Source organism: Erpetoichthys calabaricus, chromosome 17 (assembly GCF_900747795.2).
Source record: "Erpetoichthys calabaricus chromosome 17, fErpCal1.3, whole genome shotgun sequence".
NCBI classification, from domain to species: domain Eukaryota; kingdom Metazoa; phylum Chordata; class Cladistia; order Polypteriformes; family Polypteridae; genus Erpetoichthys; species Erpetoichthys calabaricus.
In genome coordinates, this window is record NC_041410.2 from 96,216,058 (window position 1) to 96,239,524 (window position 23,467).

At 42.4% G+C, this 23,467-nt stretch overlaps 1 long non-coding RNA gene across 1 annotated transcript in view; it reads left to right on the forward strand.

Annotated features, from left to right (window-relative positions):
* Positions 1 to 23,467, forward strand: part of LOC127526120 (uncharacterized) — a 160,921-nt gene that overhangs the window by 121,991 nt on the left and 15,463 nt on the right. The window contains exon 4 of the long non-coding RNA XR_007933741.1: positions 13,842 to 14,018. This is a non-coding gene — a long non-coding RNA (uncharacterized LOC127526120). The remainder of the gene's footprint in view (positions 1 to 13,841; positions 14,019 to 23,467) is intronic.

The following is a 23,467-nucleotide window of genomic DNA, read 5'->3' on the forward strand; positions in this document are numbered from 1 at the left end:
GGCACGGGGCTGTCGTTGAGCTTCAGGTGGCTGGGTTCAGATAGGCGGCATTTTCAGTGTGGAGATTGCTCGTTCTCCTTGTGCATATTGGTTTTCCCCTGCGAACTTCAGTTTTCTTCCAACGGTGTCCCGTTCAGGCTTGGTTTCTGAATCTCCGCCTCCTGTCACTCTAAATTGGATTAAGCAGTTGCAGGAAAACTGGATGTTTGTGCGCGTTTTGATTGTACCGTAACATACGCTGTATATAATTAAGATTGTCCTGCTTTATTTTAATGGGTTACTAAGCCATCATGACGGAGAAACAACGTGCGAAATGCCTGGAAAAGATCGCGGCGTTAGAGAATGAGTGCGTTAGGACAGAATAAAACGAGACAGCCAAGGAATCTCGTCGTTTTGGCAGGAGCAGGCGAAGCACAGCCCTCGGAAAAAAATTAAGCAAGCACATGGCATTTTCTGGATCCGGTGGGATCGATGAATCCTGGACTATCCCAAGGGAGAAATCGACACAAGGCTGATATCTCGACTCATCCTTTGACAACTCCGGATTCTTGGGCGTTGTTTGGGACATCAGATCGTCTCATATATAATGCCTTTTATCTGTCTATATGTTGTGCCCTATTTATCTATTTTATAGTGCCCTATCTGTCAATCAATCTATCTATTTGCCTATCTATTAATTATATAGTGCATTTCATCTACTCATCTATAAGAATTAGGTGCCACTGGTCTTGGCCAATCACCATGTGCTGCTCTTTCTGGTATCAACAGGAAGATTTCTTTTAATAGGATGGGCACCATATAATCATGTTATTCCTTTCACATATAAAGTTAAGTATTTTAATACATTATTCATTATTATAGTGTGCGAGAGTACTGACATGCTGCATATGAGTCGAATGTTCAAGTAAGAATTTCACTGTTCTCTGTATTGTGGAGACTGGCCCGGACACAGACAGGCAGACATCGTTTTATGCACCACAACACGTTTATTTACAATACTATATACAAGTGAAACACACACAACCCCAGTACTCCCCCAAAGTCCAGGCCTTTCTCACACTGCCTTCTTCACCGCCTCCACTCCTCTCCACCAAGCTCTGTCCTTCTCCTCTCCCGACTCAAGCCATCGAATGGAGGGAGGCAGCCCCTGTTATACACACCCGGATGTGCTCCAGGTGCCTCATGATAAGCTTCCACTGGCCCTTCCTGGTGTGGCAGAAGTACTGGCTGCACGCCCGGAAGCACTCCGGGTATCCCTGGTCTTCTTCCCCCCAGCAGTTCCAGGTGTGATAGAAGTGCTGAGGGCCAGGGCTCCATAGGCATTGGGGTGCCCCCTGCGGGTGACCATGGGCCTCTATAGGGTTGAGCTTCTAAGCTGCGTTCCCATGGTCCCCAAAGCCACCAGGGCAGTCACCCCCTCATAGTCTGGAGGAGGCTATCTATCATATAGTCAGTCATTGTCCAACCCACTATATCCTAACACGGGGTCACAGGGTCTGCTGGAGCCAATCCCAGCCAGCACAGGGCATAAGGCAGGAACAAATCCCGGGCAGGGCGCCAGCCCACTGCAGTCTATTATATAGTGCCTTTCACATCTATTTATCTATTTACCAACTCTCTGCTGACATATCACATATAGGGGTATGCAGAATTTGTTCTTTAAACTTGTGGGAACCTCACATTATGAGATAATTCAGAAGATAATTGTCTTAGAGTTGTCTGGAATCGAGACATCTTTAGCTATTGTCAGAAGGACAGAGTGTGGCCCATAATCATGCCCATTTATCCAATTATGAGTACCTAGCATGAGGTAACCTGGCCCAGCTCTGATGGCACATTTAACCAAAGTCAATGTCAAGCTTGTGCTACAGGTGAGTGTCTGCCATTTTTGAGTTTGTATTTCTAAGATAGAGATAACAGTACTAGAGGAAGTCCAGAGTAATAGGGAAAGCTGTAAGGATCTGAATCTTTGCTTTAAGCCTTCAGACTAAAATGTGTAAAGGATGCTAGCAAGTTAATGTGATGACTGTTAATTGAAAATCTGATCTGAAGCTCTATCATGTAGACAAAGATGGGAGTTGGGAAACAGAAAGTGCAATCACTGATCATGGCCTGAAGAGTGGAAATGTGTTGCATGTTGATTAGCATGGCAAGGATGAATGTCAATGGACTCTGTACATGTGAGCCTATAAACAACTGGATATTACATTAACGTAGCTATTAGTAGGACAACTGAATTCAAAGTGTTTTCCAGCAAGTTCCTTTAAGTGTACTCCAGGAAGCACTATATTTTACCAAATGTGGCACTCACAAGAACCATAAAGAGATACATGTCACACAAACAGTGTACAAAAAAGCATTTTCATTCAGAATGGCATGGTGGCACACTGGTTGGGGTTAGAACTCAAAGCACGTGACCTCATTTTTCTGTCTCAATATTTTTTTTGCTCAATGAACTCCCAAGTTTTAGGCAAAATTGTGTGGCATGTTTGATTCCGCTTTTCAAAGAATTGGTGTCCTACCTATAGTTGGTTCCAGCCTTTTGTTTGATGGTGCCACCATAAGACGCCAGACCCTTTTATTGAAAACTTGGGTTCAGAACAAGAGTCACATCTCTCAGAGATATGAAAGTAAGTGGATCAGGAGAAAAGGGGAGGAATTCTTCCCAAAAGTGAACCAGCCGAGTAGTCAGCCATCTTCTAACTCATTTATCTAGGATTTCTGATCTGACATGGACATATTTGGGATTTGCGAGTAAAACTGAAGTCCCAGAAAAAGATGCATGCAATGGCTCCAGCCAGTGTCCGGGCTAGGATTAGAGCATGGATCTCTGGAGTTGTTAGTGTGCAGCACAAACGACTAAAATGACAACAGGTAAGTGGTATTAAGGCCGCCATCTCCACCTTCAAAACACAATAATAAGCCTTTCAGGTCACATATAACAGTTTGTGTTATACAGAAGGACCCAACTTCATTCACAGTTCCATTGCAGAGCTCTGAGCTGTTTAAAAAAAAAAATAAGATAGCACGCATTTTACATTAAATGTCACTGGGGAAATTGGGGATAATTTTTGAATTCTGTGCTTGACTTTCATGCCAGATTGAAAAATGTGTTTGAAATGCCACTTGTCATTGATGTGTAAAAAGTTGGCAAAAATACAGTTTGGAAAGCAGCAAACATTCATCTATCTGAAGTAACATAAATTAGGTTTTTAGCAATCTTAAGAGTTTAGACTACATTAATCTATAAACACAAATACAATTAGAATTTTTCAAAATATGAAAAAATGAAGGAATGTACAAAAATACAATGCCAATGGCCCACAAGACATCATCAGGATGACCTGGGAGATGTGGTCTGTTTTCCTTTTTACCACAGTTATTGATGGTGTGCTGTGTTTTGAACTTCATCTGTTTCTACTCACAATGTGGTACAGATATACCAGTTACCTCTGTCACCTCAGTCATAGATAATGTGTTCAGGCAAACTGTCTGACACCCATGATAACTGCATATGTGACTTATCCTGTGAATGCTGTGCCAGGGTAATGTACCCGTGCCAATCACCAAGATCATCTATTCCAAGCTGACCCCATTCACACTTTTTCTCTACAATCCATAACCACTTCCTTTGTTACATGTGCACCACTTGTGTGATGTTCCTCTAAATAGGTTGGCAGTGCAGTGTAGTTAGTGGCTAAAAACCCTGAGGTTGTGGGTTCAAACCCTGCCATGAGCAAGTCACCTCCCCTGCCTTTGCTCCAAAATCTCAAATATTGTAAGTCACTGTGGATAAAGGTGTCTGCCAAATACGTGAAAAGTAAATAGCACATATACATGCCCATGAACCTCCACTAGTGTAACATATTTGTTCGTTATGCACTGCACCCACATCTTCCACCTGTACCAATCGCCTGTCAGGGGTCCTGTGTCTGTGTCCCCTCACCAATGCCATATACTGATGTTATTAGTTGTACTACCAATGCACCATGACAGCTGTTTATGTTACCTGTGTCATGAGTCATGTGACTGGTCACCATATTTGTGCCAATCACTCAATGTATCAGAAATGACAACAAAGAGCATTTCACACAACAGAACTGTAGTTAGACGTGATGTAAATGAGAGGCTCAGCACATCAGGAGTGCTGAAAGCAAAAAATATGATATGATATGATATGAGCCAAGGACATCGAGTGTTGGGCAGGAGTTTGAATTCAGAACCCTAAAGTTGTGAGGCAATAACACTAACCACTGAACCCCCGTACCTATTATGGATAATTGTTTTGTCTTGGTAGAGTATTATATTACTTTACTTTCCCCTTTTGTATTATTAATATGTAGCCTTTGTCAGAATGCCTCAAATCTCACAGACTTACCACAGTTTATAAAGTATTATACTATATAACTTCTCCCCACTTTCCCTTCTACACATATAACATTAGGCAATTAGGTGTAGTGAAAGACAAGGAGTTAAGTTACAATTTAAATAATGTATTATTGATAATATTCATAAATAATAACAATATGCAAAGTACATTTGAATATTGGCAACCATACAACCTGATAAATGTTGATGTGTAGTTTCAGGCGGCACACAGACTTCTTAGTTCCTTAAAATGTCTCTAATTAAGGCATCATTTTGTGGTCTGCTTTCTTCAGAACAGGCCGCATGCCTGTCTCACAATATGGCTGCCGAGCTGTGCTCTTCATTGTGTTGTCCTATTCAGTTCATGGTGTGAGATGGTCTTCATCAGTTTGGTAAAAGAAAGATAGAGAGAGCTGGGTAAAGCTAGCAAATGTATAGGTTTTCTGTCCAACCCCTACAGCCAATGGGGCATCATAGTACTTAAAGACTTTTAATACAAGCCAGTTCCAAACAGCCATCCTTCAGACCAGTGGGGGGGCAGAACACCTTCACACCTGCCCTCCAAACCATATGTTAAGGTAAAGCTTGGCAGGTAGGCAGCCTGGCTTTCCTGTGGGGGTTGAGAGACTTTAGCAGAGACATATTAGTCAAACTTGTTTGAGGTACTTCATCTAACCCTGTCGTAAAATTACAAACAGACTCAGTCCTAAAAGGGGGGAAGGGGTTCTTAAACCATCAAACCATTGCTGTTATTATCTATAATGTAACAATAATATTACATTGCTTTGTCTAAGTTACAAATAAAAACAAAATGCAAAAATATGCAAAATTTCACATCACAACAATAATTAAAATCTCATTCAGTTTGTCTCTTGTGGAACATGACTCGGACACAGACAGGCAGACACGTTTAAATCACCCCACACACGTTTATTATACAAGTCCATATTTACAAGTGTGCACTACCGTCCCCAAAAGTCCCCAAAGTCCTGGCCAACAACAACAATGCCTCACTTCTTCAGGCCACCTCTTTGCCTCCTCCCAGACCTCGTCCTTCTTCCACCTGACTCAAGCCTGAATGAAGGGAGGCGGCCCCTTTTATAGTCACCCGGATGTGCTCCAGGGGCCGCCCGACAATCTTCCACCGGCACTCCCCAGTGTGGCGGAAGTGCCGGCTGCGCACCCGGAAGCACTCCGGGTATCCCTGATCCTCTTCCCCCCAGCACTTCCGGGTGTGGCGGAAGTGCTGAGGTCCAGGACTCCCAAGGCATTGGAGTGCCCCCTGGTGGTGACCATGGGCCCCTACAGGGTTAAGCTTCAAAGCTCTGTACCCGTGGTCCCCACAGCCGCCCGGCCGGGACGCCCCCCCCCAGCCACCTGCGACACTCTTGAAGACACACGTATTCCGAGAGTGTTTAGGTCAGGAAAACAGACGTTTTGAGGTCAGGCAGTTCCACTCACTAATCATGATGCGGAGGAGAGTGGTGACGTGCTGCAAGGTGAAGAGCACAAACAAAGAAGATTTTCACTGGACATGGAATGGAAGGACACTATAAACACACAAATGTATAAAATAATGTGGCAACGTATAGAATTGCACTCATGAATCATAATCAAAGTGATTATAAAGAAAGCATTTAGGGGTTTATGTTGACACTATTCTCTCATCGTCTGGGCTATGAGCTGAAGCAAATATAAAGGCAAATAAAATGTTACGTTATAATGTAAAAACTGTTGAATTTAAAGTGAAGGATATTTTGCTCAAATTGTAATGCACCACATCTGGAGTACTGTGTGCAGTTCTGGTCTCCACAGTACAAGAAAGAGAGCAGCCAGGGCACCCCAGGACTGAAGAACCTTTAGTCTCGAGTAGAGGAGGCTAACTCAGGTCTTCAAACTCCTCAAAAGCACTGATAAAGTGTGAATCACATACGAGGACACCTGCGAAAATTAGGACTGAAGCCAGGAAGCACTTCTTTACACAAAGATTTGTGGGAATCTGAAGCAAACTACTTAGACATGCAGCAGAAGAAGAAACCTTGACCATCTTTAGGAATGATCTGGATAAGATATTGGGATGGCTTCGCTAAACAAATGAGCTCGATGGACTGAATGGCCTCCTCTTGTTTGCAGAATTTTCTTATGTCTCCTCACATGGTCAAAAGATAGAATCTTAGAATAAATGGAGACAAAGTGTGCATGAATTTGTCCTGTGATAAACTGTCACCTTGTGCAGGGATGGCATGTGTGCGATGCTGACAGAAAAAGCTTTGGCTTCCTGCACCCCTCTCTTGCAAAATCTGTCTTTAAAAAAGTAGGAAATGGTGCAGAGAACAAGAGACAAGATTAGAGTTGCTGTGACTCAACTGAACAGCAGGGCTGGATGTCCAGGCAGGGAGACACAGCGGCAACGCATAAAGAAAGAAAAAACAACAACAACGAAAAGTGCAAGTTCAGTCTTTGGTCTGCCAGGAAGAAGAGGAGCACCTGCAGATGGACAGACAGCAACATGCAGGCGCCGGGCTCCCGGGGGGATTTCTGCAGCGCTTGGCACACAGGCGAATGGGCAATGCCAGCGTCTCTGAATTTCCTTCACATCCTCACGGCTGCACCCACAGAGGGAAGAATGATTTATGCACTGTTTTTTATTTAAAGAAAAATGCCAGTGTTTTTCTTCTTTTCGAACAGGAAGCTCATTTTCCTGCTCTATTATATCAAACCATCAATGTTTCAGCAGCGCCAGATCTTGTTTGCAGGAAGCCAAGAGATGGCGCCTTCAGTGGGGCTGGCATCTAGCACAAATACATGCCACACAAGGAAAGGGCAGAGAAAAAAAAACAAAGAATGGGCACACTTTGTCATGGCGTCCATAAAGAGAAAGAAAGAAAGAAAGAAAGAAAGAAAGAAAGAAAGAAAGAAAGAAAGAAAGAAAGAAAATGCTTGGTATAAGGCACTTTAATCTGGTGTCATACTTGAAACACACTATACAGTGAAAGATAAAACAATTGTTAAGTGTTTTATAATAGTTTTCATTATAGAAGGCGCTATACAAAAAGGAAAGAAAGAAATTAAAACCCTAAACCAAATTGTAAAGTTGCCATTATAAAAACACTCCCTAAAAGAAAGAAGTGACCAAAGTGCTGCTTATTAAGACAGACAGATGGATAGTTGCATTAATATGGAGCTTTTTTAGCAACTCAAAGAACATTACATAGGCAGTGGGGAGCCACTTCAACCGCCAGCAGCGTTCAACATCCACCTGCACCAGTATGCTCACCAGGCATTAGCTGCTTGGTGCTGTTGAGGTGAGAGATAGCCAGAAACAGGCATGGGATGATTAGGGGCAAGAGTGGGCAAGGCCATGAGGGGGCAGCTTAGCTAGAACATTGGGGTACTCCCTATTCTTTTCAAAGAATACCCAGGGATCCTTTATGCCAAGTAAGAGTCAGGATCTCAGTTTTATGTTTCTTCCATTAAAGACAGTGCCAGTTTTACACCACAGGGTGAGCGCCTCTTCAGGCAACAACCCAAGCTCATGTGGTTGGACTCCTATCCAAGTATCGGCCAAACACGCTTAGCTTCAGGTGGATCACTTGTTCTTAACTGCTGCTGGTATAGCTTGGTGGTTCTTTATAAAGAATTAATAAAAACACTTTTAAGAAAGGAAAGAAATAAATGAGAATGTGCATAGTGTTCATTATAAGGCATTATACAGTTAGGTCCATAAATATTTGGACAGAGACAACTTTTTTCTAATTTTAATTCTGTACATTACCACAATGAATTTGAAATGAAACAACACGGATACAGTGGAAGTGCAGACTTTCAGCTTTAATTCAGTGGGGTGAACAAAACGATTGCATAAAAATGTGAGGCAGCTAAAGAAAGCATTTTTTGAACACAATCCCTTCATTTCAGGGGCTCAAAAGTAATTGGACAAATTAAATAACTGGAAATAAAATGTTCATTTCTAATACTTGGTTGAAAACCCTTTGCTGGCAATGACAGCCTGAAGTCTTGAACTCCTGGACATCACCAGATGTTGGGTTTCCTCCTTTTTTAATGCTCTGCCAGGCCTTTACTGCAGTGGCTTTCAGTTGCTGTTTGTTTGTGGGCCTTTCTGTCTGAAGTTTAGTCTTCAACAAGTGAAATGCCTACTCAGTTGGGTTAAGATCAGGTGACTGACTTGGCCATTCAAGAATTTTCCACTTCTTTGCTTTAATAAACTCCTGGGTTGCTTTGGCTGTATGTTTTGGGTCATTGTCCATCTGTATCATGAATCAATTTGACTGCTGTATTTAGCTGGATTTGAGCAGACAGTATGTCTCTGAACACCTCAGAATTCATTCGGCTGCTTCTGTCCTGTGTCACATCATCAATAAACACTAGTGTCCCAGTGCCACTGGCAGCCATGCACGCCCAAGCCATCACACTGCCTCCCTCCACCGTGTTTTACAGATGATGTGCTATGCTTTGGATAATGAGCTGTTCCACGCCTTCTCCATATTTTTTTTCTTGCCATTATTCTAGTAGAAGTTGATCTTGGCTTCATCTGTCAAAAGATTGTTATTTCAGAACTGTGCTGGCTTTTTTAGATGTTCTTTAGCAAAGTCCAATCTAGCATTTCTATTCTTGAGGCTTATGAGTGGCTTGCACCTTGCAGTGCACCCTCTGTATTTACTTTCATGCAGTCTTCTCTTTATGGTAGACTTGGATATCAATACGCCCGCCTACTCCCTGGAGAGTGTTGTTCACTTGGTTGGCTGTTGTGAAGGGGTTTCTCTTCACCATGGAAATGATTCTGCGATCATCCACCACTGTTGTCTTCTGTGGACGTCCAGGTCTTTTTGCGTTGCTGAGTTCACCAGTGCTTGCTTTCTTTCTCAGGATGGACCAAACTGTAGATTTTGCCACTCGTAATATTGTAGCAATTTCTCAGATGGGTTTTTTCTGTTTTTGCAGCTTAAGGATGGCTTCTTTTACCTGCATGGAGAGCTCCTTTGACCGCATGTTGTCTGTTCACAGCAAAATCTTCCACATGCAAGCACCACACCTCAAATCAACTCCAGGCCTTTTATCTGCTTAATTGATAATGACGTAACGACGGACTTGTCCACACCTGCCCATGAAATAGCCAAAGAGTCAATTGTCCAATTACTTTTGAGCCCCTGAAATGAAGGGATTGTGTTAATAAAAATGCTTTAGTTGCCTCACATTTTTATGCAATCGTTTTGTTCACCCCACTGAATTAAAGCTGAAAGTCTGCACTTCAACTGCATCGGAGTTGTTTCATTTCAAATTCATTGTGGTAATGTACAGAACCAAACTTAGAAAAAAGTTGTCTCTGTCCAAATATTTATGGACCTAACTGTATGTGAAAAAAAAAAAAGAAAACTACAGTGACTAAGTGCTTTGTAGTGATATTTATTATGAAAGGCACCATATAGAAATATTTTTTTGTGCTACATGCCTTATGCTACATGCCTGTGTTAGATGTCACAGTGGCTTTAAAACGGTCCCAGCTGTAATGAGAACTCTGGGCTTTGTTTCAAGGCAATTCTCAAGTCAAATTTCATGAAGCTATGTGTGTATATCACTCATTTTCTGAATTACTCCAGAAAGGCTGGCTCTGTTCTCAGTATGATTTTATGAGTAGTTATCGCCTCCACACCCTATGAAAAAATAGAAACCAGTATGCTATAATCACATATTAAGACAGCAAGAAAAAGTGAAAGATTTAGGGCTGTAGAGAAAAAGGTGATACAATTAAAAAAGAAAAAAAAAACTTGATGAAATCCTGCATGACAGTTCAGACAAGCGTTTCTCGCTGGCACTCTTTTTGCGCTGCAGGTAACCATGGCTCCCTCCTGGAATTGATTATTTTTGTAGTATTTTCTTATCTGTGAAGTGTTAGAGGTGGTGACAAAAATAAGATAGATAGATAGATAGATAGATAGATAGATAGATAGATAGATAGATAGATAGATAGATAGATAGATAGATAGATAGATAGATAGATAGATAGATAGATAGATAGATAGATAGATAGATAGATAGATAGATAGTGTCACAGGAGACTGGGGGACAGACCCAGCCACGACGCCTGGAAGGACCGGGAGGTGGCACGAGGGGGCAACCACCCTGGATCTTGAGAGGACCATGAGACAGGAGCAAGGAGGCTCAAGCCCATTGGGGCCCGTGGCCACTGCTAGGGGGCGCCCCGAGCCTCAGAGAGCCTGGGAAACATTCACTTCCACCACACCTGTGAAGATGGAAGAAGATCCTTCCAAGGATGCCTGGAGTGCTTCCGGGTGCAAGAGCAGCACTTCTGCCACACCAGGATGTGCTGCTGGAAGAGCATCATCGAGCACCTGGAGCACGTCCGGGTGAACATAAAAGGGGCCGAATTTCTACAGTCTGGGAGCTAGAGTCGGGAGTAGGAGCAGGACGAAGTTCCCATGGAGAGAGGAAAGGCGGTCCAAGGATATTGGAGAAGAGGCCCGTGTTAGAGGTGGTTAGTGCTGGAAGCACTGTGCTGTGTTGTGCAAGATCTGAGTTAATAAAACGTATGCTTTTTATAAAGATGTGGTCTCAGTCTGGTGGTGTCCAGGCGTATCTCACAATAGATAGATAGATAAGTGTGTTATGATAATGTTGACCAACAGGGGGCAGTCATTTACAACATGTGAAATCCCTGACTTCAGTTGCTTTCCCTCCATGATACACAGTGCCCTAACACTAAGGTAGCCATAGCCATCCACTCACAGCAGCTCTGGGCTGCAGTCTTGATGTCCTGTGAGACTTCTTAAACATACCAAATCAATGAAGATGCAGAAATGAAAGCGTCCATGTTTAGTGTTAAAACCCTTAATGATTCAACTAATACAAGTTTGTCCCCCTCTTATATTTTCCCCAGTCTTACCTCTCCACAAAGCTCCATGTATTAATGACCTTCTCTGTAACGTGGTGCCTACTACTCGTGCACTGGACCACATCCCCACCACACTGTTCAAATCCTGCCGTTACGTCACAAACCCAACTGTTATGACAGTAATAAACATATCTTTGTGCCAGCTGCTTTCTATACAAATGTCCAAAAAACTCTGGTCTTGATACTGACAATGTGAACATTTTCCAGCCTATTTCTCACTTAACTTCTGACTAAAGTTCTTGAGTGTGTTGTGGCCTCCCAACTGAGCAGTTACTTAACTTACAATAAGCTGATGGAGTCATTTCAGTCTGGTTTGGGAGCACCGCACAGGTATGAATCTGCTCTGCTTTGGGTAAGTAATGATTTGCTTATGGTAGCAGACTCTGGGAAAAACAGCCAATTAACTCTGTTAGACCTCAGTGCAGTGTTTGATATGATCAAGCATAGTATTCGACTTTGCAGAATGGAGGACATTCTGGGTATCTTTGGCACTACCCTCCAGTGGTGTAAGTCTGATCTGACTGATAGGCAGGAATTTCTTAGTCTTGGCAGCAGCATATTCAGCTCAGCGCCAGTCGCACAAGGAGTTCCCCATGGCTCTGTCCTTGGCCCTCTCCTCCTCTGTATCTGGACATATTATTCATAGCTTTGAACGGGGTTATCAGATGGTACTCAGATCTACTTCAGCATTAAAAGTGAAAGTTTATCAGAGCTTTGTCAGCTCACAGCTTGCCTCAGTGATTTTAAAACCTGGATGAGACATAACTCTTTAAAATTAAACTGTAACCAAACTAAAGTCTCAGTAATTGTCACTAAAGCACAGCTTAAGAACATTCATCTTCTTCTGCAAGGAATGTTGTTGTCATTGTTGATTTCTCTCTTTCTTATTCTACTCACATAAATCTATTTAAGAATCTTTCTTACTTAAGCCTCAGTAACAAATCTTGCGTTAGCTTATTCCTCTGCTTTTCTAATGCTGAAAACCTTGTCCTTGCTTTTATGACATCCTCTATCGACTGCTGTAACTGCCTACTGGCAGGTGTCCCTTCTAATATGTTATCACAGTTCCACTTGGTTCAAAACTCTGCACAACAGCCGTTCAGCTCTGCCTTCACTGGCTCCCTGTGTCTTATAGGATTGAATTTAAAATTCTATTACTATAAAGCTTTAAATGGCCTTGCACCAGACTACATCAATAACCTTTCTCACAGCTCACTAAGGTCCACCAATTCAGGCAAACTAGTGTGGACGCTATGGGTGCCCAGACTTTGGAACATCCTCCAGAAGTTAATGAGATCGGCTGACTCAACTCATTCTTTCAAAAATAACTTGAGACTCAGCAAGGCTTTGAACTGACCTGACATTCTGACCTTTTCTTTCAGTCTGTCCAGGTGCGTTGAATGACTGGGATTTGTTTCACAAATTATGTTATTTGTTTGGAGTTTTCTTATAGTATGTTGTATTTTAAAAATTGTATTTCTATTAGGTTGTTTCTTATTCTAATTGAAAACTTTTTGTTTCCTGTATTTGTCTTTACTGAGTGTTTGATGCAGATATTATGTGTATCCAATGTTGTATATGCCTTGTTGTTCATTTTGAGTTTCTGTGCAGTGCTTTGAGAATGAGAAAGGAGTTATATAAATAAAAATGTATTATTATTATTATTATTAACCACCCAAAAAAGGCTGCATATAACCTACTGAGGCTGCATGCTCAGAGGACAGCAGTTACCCACCTTAATTACTGCCTAACTTTGTGTGCCATCCTGGGCTGCATGAGCATCTCCTACCAGAATAGTAAAACGGGTAAGGAGAGTGGAGGGCTGAAATTATCAAATTGTGGCTCCAGTGTGTTTCCATGAGCTGAGCACCAATCAACACAAGCACACTATAATTAATTTAGTCATTTATTTTCCAAATGTGCATATTCTGATACAAGGACATTGGAATCAATGACTCAGTCTTTTTGCTATATAGCACCTTTCACAGAAGGTATCATCACAGGGGTCTTTGCAGTGCCAGTAAAATCTGAACATAATAAACTTTGCAACTGGACCAAATGATGACTCACAGATAAAAGATTAAGGGATAAGAAAGAAAGAAAGAAAGAAAGAAAGAAAGAAAGAAAGAAAGAAAGAAAGAAAGAAAGAAAGAAAGAAAAATGACAGTTACTAAACTATTTATAACATCACTTTATGAAATAAATATAATTTACAGTGCAGCATACTTGGTGATATTATGCACATACAGAGAATGGCAGATGGCATGATGAGGGTGTCACACAAAAGACAAGACCCCCTAAACACAGCTGTCCACTCCCTCCCAGCCGCTAGTATCCATGGTCATCTAAATTCCAAAAACTGTCAGTTCACCCATATACACTACATGGGCCTTTAGCCTATGGGCTGAAAATGAGCAAAGCTGGTGGTCACTTTTATGTGTGAGTTGATGCATAGAAATGGATTCTGCAGAATCTTGACCTATATGCCCAACCCAGTGCCACACACGCCTATGAATAAGATTGCTCTTATGTGGTTTCACAGGTGGAGAGACGTCATCTGTAGAGGCACCTAAAGAAAAAGGAGAAGAATGCCAGGTTCAGCATGGTGTATCCATTCTCAAGATGGCTTCATGAAACACTGAAGATGTCAAACAATAAGACAACACTCATTGTGTCGGTGACCGGCCATTGAAAAGCCCCGTGAGCTGTGGAAGGCAGGGTGAGTACTGAGCACAATGCTTCATTAACTCCTTGCAGCGACTGGTAGATCTGTGCCACCATACTGGCACACTTTTATTGTTTCTGAAGGTTTAGAGCAACTTTTGAAGAGTGTTAACTTTATTTCTCAAATTAATTACATGTAAAGAATTCTACAGTTGAGATGATTATTACAAACATCTAAGGTGTGAAAGAAAAGGAAGCCAACAGCGATGCAGATGCCACACTAAAATAGCCAAATGCTTCCCACATCAAGATGCTACTCAGTTAAAAACATCTGTTAACAAAGCACTCGTGTGCGCGGAGCAGACTTTGTGCAAATCTCAGCAAGTGTGACATGTTATACATAGTGCCCTTCATTTCTGAGAGTAATAAAGAAGATGCCCAGAAGGAGTGCTCTACACTACCGACTGAGTACTTAGCTCTTGAAAGACATTCAGGGGTTTTAAAGGTAGTGGTGAGCTGCCAAAAAAAAATTAGTAAGCATTTGTATCCACCTTATGTGGAATATTGTCCAGGCAGAGGATAGCCAGCTAATAAAAATATTCAACGTTTTCAGTCAGTATCATTATTCTGTGCAGCACCTTTAACTAAAGGTCCAAACACAAAGTCCAAGCAGCTCCACATCTGCCATTGCTGAATCATTTTGATCCCAGGACTCTTTTTATTGTTCTTGATGACCTGCCTTCTGCTGACTCCAGAGATGCATAGCAGTGTAAATGCCCACATATGTGGGCATACACCTAACTCCAAACTATTCACTGTGACGCCAGTGGGCAGCTGTCTTTGCAGAGGCCTTTAGTGGCTAATATACTGCAATGCAAACCACTAGGCTGCAGGGTCACTCATCAGGGTGGACCCTGCATTGGCATAAAATCTCAAAAAATAAATGGACATAAAACTGGCAAAATGAACTTGATTTGTCCAAAATGAAGTCCAGACTTTTAGATACATGAAATACATTTACTTGGTTTTAGTCTCCACTGGTGTTATTTAGTACCTGATTTATCCTTAAGCTGGGAGGATTCTGCTGGATCTACATTGTCAATGCCTTTGAGGGTTTTGAAGACCTGGATTACAGCCCCATGCAGTGTGCTCTGCTCAGACCTAGGTTTTATTATTTGAGTCGGGCACAGTAGGACATGTCCTTCAGTCCTGGGATGCACTTGGTTGGTCTCATCTGCACAACTTCAAGGGCTGCTATGTCTTTTATGTAGCGTGCTGACCAGAAGTGCACACAGGACTCCAGATGTGTCTCACTAGTGCATTATTTAGTCTGAGTAGAACACTCCCTGATTTATAGTCAACCGTTTTAATGATATAGCCTAACATTTTATTTGCCTTTTTAATCACTTCTGTACGTTGCCTAGGCAAAGAAAATGTTGTATTAGCACAACACCCTAAATCCTTGTCAAAGGTTGCTCCATGTGTCTCCCATCTTGTATTTATAATTGATTTTCCTTCTGCCCATTTTGCACTTTTCTACATTAAACCTCATTTTCCAAGTGACTGAAGATTCTTCAAGTCTTTTTGAATGTTTTTTGCCTTTATAGATATAACAACCTGCGATGTTCCTGTCTACATGGTGCTTGTGTTCTATGCATGTCTATGGTAATTGGTGGGTCAAAATTGGTCTGTGAGCATAAGTGGGGGATGTGATAGACTGGCACCCTGTCCAGAGGTGGTTCCTGATTTGTGTCCAATGCTGCCAGGCAAAACTTCAGCGCCCTGTGACCCAGAATTAGCTTAGGTGTCTTTGAGAATGTTACCCTTAATTATGTGGGTGGCGTAATGACCAGCTGCTTGGTGCTGATACTTCAAAGTTCCAGTGTCCTGAGTTTCAAATTTGGTCACTGTCTGTCTGGGTTTTGCCTAATTTCACTAGGTACTACGGATTTATTTGATTTTACAAAGTGTGCAGTTAAAAGTGGCTGTAATCCAGCCCAGTGAGTGTGTGAGACATGATGGATGGGCACTGATTTCAGGTTTGGTTTCTGTCTTGCACCCAATGCAGCGAGGGCACCTCTTGCAGCTCCACTACGCTTATTCAGAAAACCATAGCACAAACATTTTGAAACTGATATGCTCATTTTGTCGATGTTCTCACTGTTGAACAAATCTGTGGGCCTGTCTTGACCTCCTTGGCACATAGGACATTTGTGCCAGACCCTCCTCATCATCCAGTACCCTTGAAGATTATAGGAGGGAGTCCTGTGGGCTACAACCCTGTGACTTGACAGGAATACAAAGGATGGAATTGTCACCTGAGCCAATCAATGAGTGCTCTCCTAATTATAGTTCTCCACACTTGATTTGACCCCGGACCTCCACTGCTTTTAGCACAGTAACTATAAAAGCAGGAGCCTACAGAACTCATGTTTGACCAAAGAAAGGACAACTCCATTTCAGATCACACAATGAGAAGTTGCTAGAAAACCAGGGACACAAAGGGAACAATGCCAACAGCAGGGCATCCACAGTCTGAAGGGAGATGGACATGGCAGCCAAATGAAAGATTTATGAGATGTGATAATTTAGCTCAGTGTGTTCACCTGATGTTGGATTTAAAAAAGCAAGTTATTTGATTTTGAGAGTGTTGTGTTGCAACATCTAAAAAGAAAGAAAGGATGAAGTTCATCTTTGGACAACGAGAGTGGACTGACTTCAAATCTGAAGTTGATTGCTGGATGTTTGCCAGTTGGTACTGGAATAAAACAGTTCAGAAACAGAATAAATTTTAAGATAAAAACAAGAAGTTGAAATTAGGCCATCTGTGTGAATACCAGGCCAGGTAGCCTCACTTGTGAATGGAAGCAATAATGAAAGGTGGGGTACACTTAAGAATAAAAATGCCAAAGTGGTTCTTTAGTGTGGTGCCATGGGGGAGCCATTTTTGGTTCACAGAAGAACCATCCCCATGAAGGTTTCAAAAAGAGCCTTTATTAAATTTAGATTAGTAACAGGTTCTATAAATGACTATGAAAACATGATAGCAGATTTCTGAGATGCCAACGGGTTCCTGATGCTACACACAATCACATGGGCTCAGTTCAGGTGTTCTTGATCTGTTTTGGCCTATTAGGTAGCCTAGTAGACATTAAAGATTTCTCTTTTGTCTTTGTATTAAACCTTTTCTTCAAATGCAAAGAACCCTTCATAGAGTGAAATGGGTCTCTGGTAATAATCGAACTACACAACCCAGTAAAATGCCATTAGAGAACCATTGTTTTAAAGAGTGTAGATATTAAATAATAAGACTTGCTATTTTGATTGTTTCTTCGAACAGAATCTCCATCCAACCCTCCATAATTAGCCTGCTTAAGCCAGCTGAATCTTCAAATGGCCACAAGAAAACACTGAGCACCTGTCCATCACAGGACCCCCTCTTCAGTGACCAAATAAACTAACCTGCTTGTCTTTGAGGATGATGAAGGAAAACTGGAATACTCATAGGAGCACTTAGACAGGCTCAACTTCTCACAAACAAGAAAACAAGATGTTTGGAGATGTGTTGGGACCAGTTATGACAGTGATGAAATATGGGAAGAACATCTTTCTAACCCACTTGTTCAGGTCACGGTCACAGGGCATAATCAACAATCAATGGCACAATCTCTGCCCAGGTCACCAGTCCATCACAGGTGAACTCACATACACCCAAGTTAACATTGCCAGTACAATTGAGTCAATTGTGGCCACTTTTTGTGCATTTGCCAACCGATTTGCGCCCAGGATTCTGCTCTTCCATGCTCCTGTCCATTTGCAGAGCCATCAATTGTTAAATAGCCTCATTTGTTCCCCACTAACTCTTGCTAGAGCCCCATTAAGCTTCCAAGAGCCCAGCCAATAGGTGCCATGAACTCCACCAGTGCAGTACAATTTTAAGTCCCAGTCAACGGGCACCTGAATAAAATATTGGCAGCTGTTTCTCGGCTTGTCCCCAGACTAGCACTGAAGTGGCTTTAAGTGGGTCGTTGTGTGACTTGTGGTTTATGCATTTTTCAAAGGTTTTTAAAGCATCTTTAATTGTCCCCGATGCCTCCATAATACGATGACAGAGCTGTGACAAGCTGCGTCCCTGACGTCAGCGCTCCTTTCTCTTTGCTGCGCTTTACAACGCTTCACATCCTTCTAATCAAGCAGCTTAAAGATCACTCATGCGGGCAAACAGAGCAAAGAACGATCCTGCTCCCTCGGCGCGCACTCTCCCACGTACTTCATCTATTTTTCCAAAACACAGACACATTTTTTTTGCATCTGGGATGAATCACTATCCATAAAGAAGTTACAAATGTATAAAAAGGCAATTGGGTTTTATTTGGTTCCAGAGAGGAAGCTTTGCAGCTAAACAGGAGGCTTTCAGCACTGGAGAACAGTCAGATGTGCTGCCGCTGGTTCGGAAAAAGAAAAAGGGGCACAATGGACGCAAGGGTAGAACAAGCAACTTAAATTGCTTATTCCAAAATGTGCTTCAGTCAGACAACTGGATGTGATTAGCAGCTGCTACGAGCTGCCCAGGGGCCACCACAGAGGCTGTATGGCTTAGTGGTTAAGGATTTGGACTTTGGGTTTCAAGCCGTGAGCTTGCAGGTTCAAATCCTCCTACTGACACTGCTTGACCATGAGCAGCAAGTCACTGCAGCTTCCTGGATAAAGAAATAGAATTGTAAGTCAAATGTTGTAAGTTGCCTTGGATAAAGGTGTCGGCCAAATAAGATAACAAAAGTGAGTGGCCACAACACATCCTGGAGCTAGCCAATGCCTTTATTTTCTTAGCGTATTGTTGTGGAAATTTTCTTTAACAGCCCCCCATGTGTACAGCCTTTTCTTCACGTGGATAGCTGCTTTAAACAAAGAGATTTACTAGCTCAGCACGAGCAGACCAAATGCTTCAGATACACCTTTGCCATTGCCCAAAGCTGGTGCCTGCTCACTGCACTGCTTTCTTTTTTAGACGTCTCTTCACAGCTGCTGACTCCTGTGGGAATATGGCAGTCACCCACGCCAGGTGCTCTTAACACGATGCATTGAGTATATCATAATGGAAATTCCTGTGCTCATTATTTTGGTTTACCGCTGCTCTCGTTGTTAGCCTAGTTTGTTTGTGAGAGTGTTTGGTATATCCACTTTAGAGCACCCCCATGCATACGCCTTTACCTGCATGTGGACAACTGCCTCAAGAAAAGGGTCTTACTAGCTCTGCATAAGCAGACCAAACAGCTACACCTGTGCCAGCCGCCAAAGCAGGTGCCCACCCACCGTGCTGCTTTCTATTGGAAGCGTTCCCCCTTCAGCTGCTAACCCCTGTGGGAGTATGGCAGTCACTCACACCACGCGCTCTGAACAATACACCTTGAACCCATCAGACAATGTAAAATCTGCATTACTACTGTATAAAGCAAAATGAATGAAACAGTGAAAATAATAGTAGCAAAAGTAGGACATGTATGTACAGATGATGGAAGCAGTGGCATTGGTGGTGGGCCGGGGCAGTCGGGCTTCTAGAACTTTCGCTCCAGATCGCTGCACGAGGGACCCTCCCCCACCCTGTTTTTCCATCAGGCAAATATGTTGAAGTAACGGCATTATCCAAGGGGGGGGGCACGTTAAGCCTCTAATAAGTGCTGAAGCTAGTGATGCCCCTTGATGGAAGTCTGAGTGCAGAGCAGCTTCAGATTGCCGTCCCTGCAGGCTCACTGTGTGCTCTCCAGTGGGTCACTTCATCTGCCTCACCTTGCAAAATAAGAGCAGGTAAGGTGTGTTCAAATGAAAAGGCACTATATCAAGTAAAAACTGTATTTACAAAGGTAAGCCACCATATTGAATGAATGGCATGGAAACAGTTGGCAGGGAAGTTCAATAAACTGAAAAACTGAAAGGCAAAAGCAGGACTTGAATCTAAACGTGGACAGAAGTGTTGGTTTGAGTGGACAGAATATCAGCTGCCACAACGTCCAACACAGAACAGGCTTGGACACCACGTGTGCTACATTTTTATTGGTTTAGGGTTGAGGGTCCCCATGTAACTGTCCATGAACAACAGAGAAAGACTAGTTTTAGTTTCGAAGTTCTGGAAAATGAAAGAACAAAATACTGTCACTTTTGTGTAGTGGGGGACTTGGCAAAGGCTCAGACTTGGTGTAGGCCTCTACACCTGAGTTTCTCTGGTTTAGTGGGGTCCTGGCTTACGCCACTCAGTCTAACATTGCCTCTCCATTTGCTTTTCCTCATAAAGCAGACAGATATATTCAAAATGGCCTGCAAGTCACAGGTGTGTAAATACAAATGTGAAGGGAAAACTTCCAGCCGTATTTAGTTCAGTTTATTTGTGTATAGCGCTCTTCACAATAGAAAACAAAGTACAGTAGACAATGGCAAGCTTAAATGGACCCCAACAATATCTGTCCATGAATTAACTGTTGAGCTGTGGCCAGTTGACAACAGTGGAGAGGAGACAGCCCCATACTGTTGACGTGCTGTTAAGTTTCTCCGTAAGCGCCACACACCTTCAGATCAGAGCTGATCCTCCTCCAACTGTTCATGATATTCTGTTTCCAAGCTCTTTGATTTTGGCCCTAAAACTGTTGATCTGAGCTTCCTTTCAACCACATTCCAGCTGCAGTTCGCCTCAGGGAGGATCTGGTGTCCTCGACTTGGCCACTGCATTGGCCGAGCTGCAGCTTTACAACAATGTCGCTGCCATTTGGAAAGGCATCTCTGACTGTCGGCCAGTTTTCAGGAAAGATTTAAAAAGGCAAGGGGTCAAAGCTGGACCATGCGTGTCTTTTGAAGTCTGTTACACAGAAATCTCAAGAAGGCTCATTCATGTCTGTCAAGCACTTCATGAAAAGTGCATTGAACGTCTTGTGCCAAAATGAAATAAAGCCACAAACAAAAAAGAAAACAAGCGCTGAACTGAAATCCCTTCCCGTGAGTCTTAATGCCTTGTGTGGACCTTTTCAGGTGATCTTCCCATCTGCACAGCCTTTGGCCACGTGGACTCTTGCTGGCAGGGGACACTTTAGCTACCCGCTATGATACCAGATTTGAGAAAGTGAGCAGATAGAAGAGGAACAAAATAGCCACTGTTTGCATTTTAGGGTAACAGGGGTGTGCACAGAGATGCCCACCCTTGGGCTAAGCCAGTTTACTGCCCTTCATTACCTTTAAACACCCAAACTCAAAGATGGCAGGTTAGGGCTCCAGAGTGACTCACATAGTTTTCAAATGCAATGAATTTTTGTTTTCTTCTACTCTATAATTCTAAAATAGAGGATCAGCAGCCATGTAATTAATTGTTGTTTTTAAAGTCCATATGTCTTAGCAACAAGAAACCGAGAAGCCAAGCGCAACCTAATATTCTGTAATAATCAAGTCAGACTTGAGATTGCCAGATATAGTCAAGTGTTAGTAATCACTGGTCCTAATTTAAGTTTCATAGTCTTTTAGGCAGATAAATAAGCACAAACTGAAATTATTATTGGGAAATTCAAAAGAGCAGATTTTGGAGAAGATGAGGGAATGTTTTCCACATTTAAACCTGTGTCAGTACTGTTGAGGAGGACTGAAGTAGATTTGAGGAGTACCTCCTACAACATGGGATTGTTTTATTGCTGGAGGATAACTGACGAGACATCTGGCTAATGAGAGAAGAGGAAAAGCATAACTATTCAAGGGCAACAGCAGTAACAATAAGGTGGTAATGATAACATTAATGAGTGAAATAGCTCTGTTTTACTGTGCCTTTAATAAAATGTAGGCATTTAAATGTGTGAGCTTTAATAATGTGCAATTAGTGCACTATTATTTTAAATTAGTGCAAGAGTTCTAGTACTCAGTGATGGGCGCTATACAAACATTCATTGGATTGAATTAAATTAAATACGCTTTATGAATACAAGAGAGCAGAAGTTTACAAGCAAATTAGAAATTTCAAAAGGCAGCCAGAGAAAAATATTATTTATAAATTGTAAATGTGCACTACTGCAGTGGGCTGGCACCCTGCTCAGGGTTTGTTTCCTGCCTTGCGCCCTGTGCTGGATGGGATTGGCTCCAGCAGACCCCCGTGACCCTGTAGTTAGGATATAGCGGGTTGGATAATGGATGGATGGATGGATGGAAATGCACACTAAAGCGGACTGTTATGATTTTAGTTGTTGTAGGCTTCATCCCTCACTTTGTTTCACTAGGCGTGTCTGTTTTCCCACACCGTCTTGTTGCTCTTTTGTTTTTCATGTGCTTATAATTTTGCCCCAGTAACCTACAAAACCAAATCAAATCAATATTATTTGTCGCATGCGATTATACACACAGCATAGATTGTATTGAAATGCTCACTTACAGAAGCTCAAGAGAAATGTCCATCCATCCATCCATTTTCCAACCCGCTGAATCCGAACACAGGGTCACGGGGTCTGCTGGAGCCAATCCCAGCCAACACAGGGCACAAGGCAGGAACCAATCCCGGGCAGGGTGCCAACCCACCGCAGGACACACACAAACACACCCACACACCAAGCACACACTAGGGCCAATTTAGAATCGCCAATCCACCTAACCAGCATGTCTTTGGACTGTGGGAGGAAACCGGAGCGCCCGGAGGAAACCCACGCAGACACGGGGAGAACATGCAAACTCCACGCAGGGAGGACCCGGGAAGCGAACCCAGGTCCCCAGATCTCCAAGAGAAATGTAAATATTATAATAAACAACAAGCCCTCAAAACACACAGAATAACGTCTGGCTTGGATAATAAGAGAGCTGCTGCCATTTTGTAGGTGGCAGTCAGATGTGGTCAGACCTGCCCAGTTGTGCCACAGATTTACATTTACAGGCACTGACATTTGAACAGAGCAGGTCCACAGATGAAATGTGCTAAGAGAAGCTTGTAGGCTTATAGGTAACACTGTATAAGTACCGGTAATAAACCTCAACAAACCTTTAAAATAGATGAACAGTTTCAATTTTAGAATAGTATGCTACTGAAAAAAGGCCTGTAGCAGATGAATAAACAATGTGTAAAGATGTAAGGAAGCATTATAAAATGTCTGTTAATTACTTATTAATGAAGACTTACTTGTGTTACCACTTAATCTCTCTTGTAACTATTGAAATGTACACCAACTAATAATTTGTTAGTATTTGATATTGACTTGTCAGTGAAAGTTATTATGACGTGTGCGTAAGTGGCCAAGCAGTGAGGCAGAGAGTAGGAGTTTAGTGAACTTTAGGAAGGCTGGGTTTGGGCAGAATGGCCTGTTCCTGTCAAAATTTAAAATGTCTAAACTTTACATTATAATTCTAAAATGATTTTTGACATTTCTAAATTGTTGTTCACATTTTTTTAATGTCCTAACTGACTGGTTATTAGGGTTCTCAGGTGCTAGGGTCATTTGGGCTGAAGTTAATTCAGAGGCTCATGTACGACACTTGCTTCCTCAGACATTAATT